The sequence below is a fragment of the Crocodylus siamensis genome, chromosome 9 (genome assembly GCF_052110815.1).
Source record: "Crocodylus siamensis isolate JL-2025a chromosome 9, ASM5211081v1, whole genome shotgun sequence".
Taxonomy (NCBI): Eukaryota; Metazoa; Chordata; order Crocodylia; family Crocodylidae; genus Crocodylus; species Crocodylus siamensis.
Window position 1 is genome coordinate 39,574,939 of NC_143403.1, and position 8,112 is coordinate 39,583,050.

At 52.5% G+C, this 8,112-nt stretch overlaps 1 protein-coding gene across 2 annotated transcripts in view; it reads right to left on the reverse strand.

The window, feature by feature from the left end:
* PDPR (pyruvate dehydrogenase phosphatase regulatory subunit) overlaps positions 1 to 2,408 on the reverse strand; it is a 42,490-nt gene extending 40,082 nt beyond the window's left edge. Inside the window, exon 1 of one of the 2 annotated variants that reach the window (XM_090062372.1) lies at positions 2,270 to 2,408. The gene's annotated coding sequence lies outside the window, so the exon portion shown is untranslated. Of the gene's footprint in view, positions 1 to 1,880; positions 2,162 to 2,269 lie in introns of those variants that run through there. The other variant, XM_090062373.1, reaches the window with a different exon arrangement.
* Between the last annotated feature and the right edge of the window lie 5,704 nt (positions 2,409 to 8,112).

Below are 8,112 nucleotides of genomic sequence, written 5' to 3' on the forward strand. Positions count from 1 at the left end.
GGCATGCCTAAGCATGTAGTCTGAAATCATTCATATTCTATTTCTCCTACTGCCTGGAACAAGATTTTTGAGGTAAGGGGTACACTGGAAAGGTACGTATGACAGTACATTTGTGGCTGTGCTAGCACATATGTATTATTTCTTAATAATGTATCTACCACAGATCGCTTCGAGGTTAAGATGAGTTAAGCAAGGCTGCAATGCTATATCTGACCACCAATAAACTTCCAGTCAAAGTGGAGCAAAACTACTGAATGGATGTTAAACTGTTTAATCTCAGCCAATCCAACCTCAGTCATTGAGCTCCAGTATGCTGATGATGCTGTAGTGTGCACTTGCTTGGAAGCAGACCTTCAGGCAGCCCCTGATGTCTTTATTGAGGCTCACAAAAAAATGGGACTGACACTTAACATTCACTAAAGTCTGCCATCAACATGCTCTTAATGAGTCCCTAGCTCCAGTAATTCAGATTTATGGTAAGATTCTGGAGAATATTAAGTATTTCCCATACCTTAGAAGCCATCTAGTGTAGAAGGCTGACTGACAAAAAAAAAATCCAACATCACTTCAAGTGCAACCTTTGGATGCCTAAGGAAACAGGTGTTCAAAGATCATAACATCAGATCCGAAACTTAGCTCAAGGCTTATCAAGCCATCGTGATTTCCATCTTACTGTATGGAGCTGAGACGTGGACACTGTACAGGACATGTTTCAAGCTGCTGGAGAAGTACCATCAATCCAGTGGAAAAACAGAGGCACCAATATTAGCATTTTCTCACAAGCAAACACTACAAGCGTTGAGTCAATGTCATCCAACATCAACTTTGCTGGGCCAACCACATCATCCAGATGTCTAACTCCAGACTCCCAAAGAAAATTTTATTCTCTCAGCTGTCAAGATATACAATCAAGAGGAGGGCAGAGAAAGTGCTTCAAGGATGTCCTCAAGGCCAACTTGAAAAAATGGCACATCAACTCATGGGAGACTATAACCCAGGATTATCCCAAACCAAAGCAGTTTACTGCAAAGATCTCAGTACTTTAAAATCTTATGATGACAACAGGAGATGGAAAAGTGAGAAAGACAGAAACAGCATGTTGCGAATCAAGAACCTGGAGCCACCTCACACAAACATGTGCCTGAGCTGCAGTAGAATTTGTTGATCCTAGAGAGGCCTCATCAGCCATCTTCAGACCCACAGATAAGACAATCACCGAAGACAATCATCCTCGACTATGAGGGACTCCCTGCAATGATTATATCTGCAAGCCTCTGAAAGTTTGAGAGGTTTAACCAAGATTCTTTACGCAGGAAAAACAAATCGCTCCAGATTTCTGCAGCTTCATCTTCTCAATCGGCTAACCATTTAATAACTTTTTAAATGATTTAAATCGCTCTCGTACTACACCGAAGCCAAGCAACTAGGCTGCCTACAGGCTCTTACTGCCCCCAGGCACCTTTTTCACTGATACACCTGCACAGTTGCTTACAGGTTCCATTCTTATGAGTTCAGAGGACGCCACTAACCCCTCCAAGTTCAGAGGAGGAGGTGCAGCTAGGGAAGCACTGCATGATGCCCGTAAGGGAAGCTCCCATTCAGCATGTCTGTCTTAGCCTAAACGTTCCCTGCGGATGTTGCTAACAGTTCTGTTTCCACCACAGGTCCAACCAGCCAGATGGCGCTTGAGGCAGCTAGCAACATTTGGAGTGCACGCCTAGCCCCAACAAGAGCAGACTGACGAGCTGCCGCACTCATGCAAGGGCTGCAAGGTCTTGAGGCTGCTGGCCGCCCCTGGGGCTGAACTGAGGGCAACAGGCAGCTGCTTACTCGCCCTCGCTCCCCGCGGCTCTAGCAGGAACCTGCACTTGGGATCTAACCTCCCGCGGGGCAGCAGCGCGCTCGGGCTCCAGCCCCGGCAGCCAGATGCGGGCGCGGGCCGGGACTCCAGGGTCATGCTCCTTGCGCCAGGATCAGGCCCGGAGACTCAGCCCCGAGCGCCCCCGCCCGGGTCCCGCAGGTGCCTTCCTCAGCGCAGGGCTGAGCGGGGCCAGTGCCCGGACTCCGGCCGCACGAAGGACCTACCGCGGTCCCGGCTCCACCCGCCCCAAAGTGACCCTGACCCCCTCCCCCGCGACCACGGCGCCGCCCTCACGGCCGTGCCCGCCGCCCGCCCGGTTCCGAGCGCGCCTCGGGCGGAGCCGGCGGGGCGGGGCGAGGCGATGCCTCACAGGGCGGGGGCGGGCCGGGCCGGGGGCTGCTACCTCACCTCGGTCGCCTCCGCCAGGCGCGCGGGCGTCCGCGCTTTACGGCCACGTTGCGACTGCAGCTTGCGCTTACGTCACCGCCCCCGGGCCAATCCCGCAGCGACTCATCGCCGCCGCACGCCGTTCAGGGGCGGAGCTGGGGGCGAGCGCCGTTGCTGCGCGTGCGCCGAGCGGCATCCGGCCCCGCCCCCCCCGGCGAGACCCGGGCGAGGTCCCGCCGGCGACGCCCGGGCCGGTTTCTGCGGAGGACCCTGGCTGGCGGCCAAACAAAAACCATGTCAGCTACTTCAGTGAGGGCCTAGCTGTAAAGAAACATGCTCTTAATGCAGATGTGTAAGGAGCCTAATTTAAAGATTTAAATAATAAACGTTGTTGAAGGGTCCATTACTTCACAGCCTGTAAGGGGGCACTCAGACCTAGTGGGGTGCCTCGGCTTCAGTCTCCACCTCACACTAGAAGTCAGATTTCTCGGTGACTCAATACTCTTTGAGCCAGAAAGACAAAAGCAGTTTGATCAACCGGTACTTTTCTGGGTGGAAGACATCCTCCTCATCTGGAGGAACAGCCATGAAAGTCTCCATTGCAGTATCTTGCAACCCATGTTTGCTTCTGGTTTCATCCAAAATTAACATGTCATCAACCCCCAACTACCCTCTGGATCTACTCCTTACCCCTCAGAAAGTCAGCCATGTTGCTGCAAATCTCGGCCCCTCCCATCGGTTCTGAAACAGAAAAAAGGACAAAACACCACAAATGGATGCTTATCTTTTCCCAGGAACCACCAGAGTAGGTTTGCACTCTTCAGGAGACAAGGTCAACAGGCAGGACCACTTTTCTGGCAAGAAAGCATGTATGGGAAGGTTGTTCCCAGCCTATCTAAACAGCTCACATCTTCAGGAACAGGCATAGTCGTATGGAGAAAACATTGGCACAGAAAGACATCCTGTAAGATTAGCTGAAGTAGTGTGGATAATTGCCAGTACAGGACCTGACCATCAAGAAATCTATGACTAATTTCCCATCCTCCACCACCTGGGGAAAAACAACTGGAAGCAGACAGGAGAGACTCCTGAAGAGTGGTGCCCCAGGGAGAACCACCCCTTAAGAAGCAAGCAAACATGGCCCCACAAACTGTTCCCTATGGCAGGTACAGCAGATGGAGTAGAAAGGACTTTTTACCTTTCCCTGTCCTAGAAGGCCTTAACAGAAGAACCTACCATCTTAGGAGCTGGAAGAAAAATCAGATCACTTGATGGCATGGGATCTGGTGCCTTCTGATCCTGGGGGGGGCACCAAGCGGCTGGTCGCCAACTGGGGGGGGGAGGGGGGGAGAGACCAGAAGTGTCCCCCATGCCTCTCCTATGCATCACCTATGCTTGATGGGGCATGGAAATATGCTAGGGAGTCCACCACTTTATCTTACCATGTCAAGAGTTTAACAATGGATGCTTGTTTTACTGCTGTCATTTCAGTGAACCTCTGCACCAAGTGGAGCTCCCACAGCATTGAGATCCCAAGGCACAGCCTGAGTGGCCCACCCCAGGAAACAACCAACAAGGAGGAGATGCTGTCAGACTGTGTAGCATCATTGGAGGGGAGGCTGTCAGTGGTGATGAGTGAAAGGCCAGGATGGAGTTTCACCAGGACTAGTGCCCTGCAACCAGGTATTTCCCAGGCCAGAGAGGATGCTGAGGCTACTGAGATGGCAGTGGGCATGGTGAGGCAGATCACTGGGAAGCTTATGGAGAGCCTCCAGATGGAAAGTGATATACTATATACTGTGGTAGTCACACTCACCAGGCAGAAAGACCAAAAGAAGGAACTCTCAGTGTTGCTTCCTCTTAGCTACATCCTTTAGCTGAAGCCTCAGTTATAACCTCTCCCAGTACCTAGGTCATCAGTATACTTTCAGGGTACTAGCAGCACCTTCCATCAGTGCAGGAGCAGGCAATTATTTTGGATGGAGGGCCACTTACTGAGTTTTTGCAAGCTGTTGAGGAGCGCATGGGTAGCCCCACCCCTTGATGTGGGGGCCGTCCCCTGGTCTCCATCTTGTGACTGAAGTCCCGCCCCCTGACCTTTGCCATCAGAAGTCCCTCCCCTTGCTCCCAGAACTACTTCTTTCAGCAAGGGATTTTGCTGTCTCAGAACCAGAAAAATACCAAATGTATTCTAAAAAGCAAACATCTTTGATTTCAATAAATATTTTTGTCCTGGTTTACATATATTTGTGTAGCATACATAGAGATGATTGTATATAATAGCTTAAAATGAAGTCTTACTCTTGTATATTGGGGCGTATAGGGTTGTGGAGGGCTATGGGTATGCCTGCAGAGGGTGGATAGAGGTGGGGTATGTGTGGATATGTGGGGTGTGGGTGGGTATGGGGGAGAGGGTGACTGGGGTGTGAGGGGGTGTAGGTGTGGGGATCTGCATGTATGGCAGTGTGGGGGTGGGGGTAAATGTGTATGGTGGGATGCGATTGTGGGACTTGCCCTATGAACACATACACAAGACAAAGACACACCGTATAGGCATGGCCCCTTGCTCCCGGGTCTGGCGATTCAGCCACCTGGCACTGAAGCAGTGTGGGGGTGGGAAGGTAGGGAAATGGCCAGAGGGTGGGGCAAAGCTAAGTTGCTCTATCCTGCTGCCAGCGACCCCTGGGCCCTACTCCCTCTGGCTTCTGTCATCTTTGACTGGCAGCCAGGAGTAGATAAATATTTTCTAAATTTTTTAGGGGCTCTGCAGGGCAGATAGAATGGCCTGGCGGGACATATTTTACCCACCCCTGTATCAGTGGCATACACCGTGGCTAGATGTACCCCACTTGGCCTAGACTTGGGTCTCAAACTTATCATGCCCAGTCATCTTCCTTGATGCACCATGGGGAGACCTACCTTTCTCAGCCCTCAGCAACATAGCCTCACGGCCAAGACTACCAGCAACACAGCTCCTGAGAAGTACTCCTCTGTCCATGGGCCACTCCCAACAGTACCATGGATTCCTCTCCTCTCCCCGACAGGCCTACACATCGCACTGAGTTAAGAAACTCTTCCCGCCCCCCAGGGTTACAAGCAGCAGTATCATCCAACCCCTACCCAGGAGTATGCACACTCCCCAGGTTTTGGGCCCCATGCCCCACAGTCCTGTATTCCGTGCCCTGAGTTCTCATGCTCAGAACTCCCCACCACCACAGCCCTTGCAATTGGTCTAAGAGCATGGCTCCAGTTAGCAGGCACAGGCCCAACCACAGCCTGGACATGGCTTTGATACAAAATAGCTATGTATCAACCTCCTTTCTGCTCTGGTTCCAAGGGCAACAGCCATTAACTTTAGTCCTTCTCAAGATCCAAGGCTCTGACTGTGATGAAGAAGCAAGACAGCTGGGGCCTAGGGAGAAGGGACTCTTAAATAACCTTTCTGACCTCATCTCCAGACCCAATCAAGGCAGGTGTTGTTTGAGGCCAACCAAGCAGTTTGAAAAGCATCACTGGTCCCCTACAGGAGCAACGTGGCTCAAGTCCCTTCCCCTTGCCATGAAGTCAGTGCTTAAAACAACAGAGGGGTTGAGTTCCCACCCTCTTACCTGTCCTCAGGCACATAGGCAGTATGGGTTGTTTAGCAACCGATGTGATAGACACATGAGCGAGAGAGAGAGTGGGGAACAGACTACCCCCCAAATAAGGAGGCATCTGGAACAGGATTCCTCCACACTAGCCCCTTCAAGCCAGTGAATGAACATGGAGGCATGCTCCCAACCCACTCCATGCCAAAGGAACTCCCCCTGCCTTAGGTACCCTTTCATTGGGCCCTGGCCCTGACCAGCTACAATTTAGCCATGTGTCATCACCTCCCTTTCCCAAGCCCATGGTGATCCAGCATTCCCAGTGGTCCCCATGCCCAGACTATTTTTTCAGAGTTCAGTAAAGTGCAGTAGAGGGCTGTGTCTATTTGGACTGCTTAATAGTTTCTGTTGGGCTGCATGGAAGTTACATATGGGAGTCTTGATCACCCTATACTCAGTTGCACCCCTCTCCTACTCCATGCAGAGTTCCCTCTAAGGTGTGCGCATGCACAGCCATGCACGAGTAAAAGTTTGGCCTCGCACAAACTTTTTCAGGCCACGCACCCACCGGGAATGGAGCTGGGCTGCGGTGTGCGACACTTAGTAAAGGTAAGTTCCTCCCCTAGGTGGGGGCGGGGGCTGGTGTGGGCTCCAGTGGCTCTGGGGAACTGCTCTGCTCCCCCACATCACCTAGGGGAGTGAGGATGCATGTGGAGTCAGGGCCAGGGTGTGTAGCACTTCCCGGAGCCTGCGGAGCAGTTCCCCAGAGCTGGAGGAGCCTCACTCAGGGCAGACAGTGGCTCCTCCCTGAGGTGAGGCAAAGCAGGGATGGAGGCTGGTGCGGGCTCTACTGGCCCCAGGGAACTGCTCCGCAGGCTCTGGGAAGTGCTCCACTCCCCGGCCCTGATGCCACGTGTCTCTTCACTCTCTAAGGCAATACAGGGGAGCAGAGCAGTTTCTGGGAGCCTGCACCAGCATCCAGCAGAGCCTCACTCAGGGCAGGCAGGCTCCAGCCCCCACTGCCTGCCCCGGGTGAAGAGTGAGGAGCTTACCTTTTGTAAGTGTCCCACGCTGCACCGAAAGGGGAGGGCAGGACCGAGGCTGCGCGCTCACAGACCGCTATTCCTTACAGGGAACATTGACTCCATGTCCCAGTACCACTGAAAGTGATTTGCTAGGATCTCTGTAATGAAAACAGCCTCCAGCTGTTGGGTCCAGCATTTATCCCACTCCACTGTTGTATAGCAGCTCCCAAGACATCGCACTTCCTCAGCCCAATCTGCTGGAAAGTCTTCCCCCTTGAAGAAGTTGTATAGGATACAGACTGAGACAGCCATCTGGGGCAGGAACACTCAGTGACATCCAGGCACAGCCTCATTCAGTGCACCTTGAGGATTTGCCTGCATGGGATTTACCAACTACAGTGACACCATCAGTGGCACCTACACCACCATCCTCTGCCCTGCCTACCATAGCTTGGAATGCATCATGAATAACTGGTACATTCCAAGACTGGCGGGGGGGGGGGAGCACAATTTGTAGGAGGCAGTGGGGATGTCGATGGCAGTGAGCAGGGACCACCCTCAGACACTGGCTGCTGTGTTGGCAGTGGGGGGAAGCGGTGAGTCGCTACCACCTACAGAGGTCAGCAGCAGCCACCAATCTCAACCTCGGTGGGTGTGGGGGGCACATACCCCTCTACACATCGCCTATGGAATGTATCAACTGCAAATGTTCTTTTCCATAATGCTGTAGGGCATTGTGGACCATAGGGAATTGTTTACACATCACCAGCAGCTGGTGAGACATCTGTGACAGAAGCTGGCAACTGTTAATCCTTCTGGATCACAGTGTATGTGTGAGAGGTCACCCAGACCTTTGACACACCCACTTAGGCAGGAGTATGGGAGTAGAAGTTACCCAGACCTTCCATCCCCCTTTTTGGCCACTGAGACCAAACACAAAGGCCAGACTGAGTCCAGACATTAGGTGCCTCGAGGGCTGTAGTTGCATAAGCACCCAGGAATCGAACCCAGGTCTCTTGTGGTTCTACCACTAGATTCTACCACTGAACCACAGGGGGCTGCAGATCTGTGACAACAGGGTCTTTAAAAACTCCAGAATGATGCCTCAGTGACCTTAGGAGAGCTTGCCTGCAGGGCTGCAAGTGTGAAGGTGGAAGGCAGTCTTTCCATTCCTTCTTCCCCCTTGCTAATTGGGGACCTTCTCCCCTGGTTCATGAAGCCTTACACTGGGCACTTGGATGCCAGGAAAGAA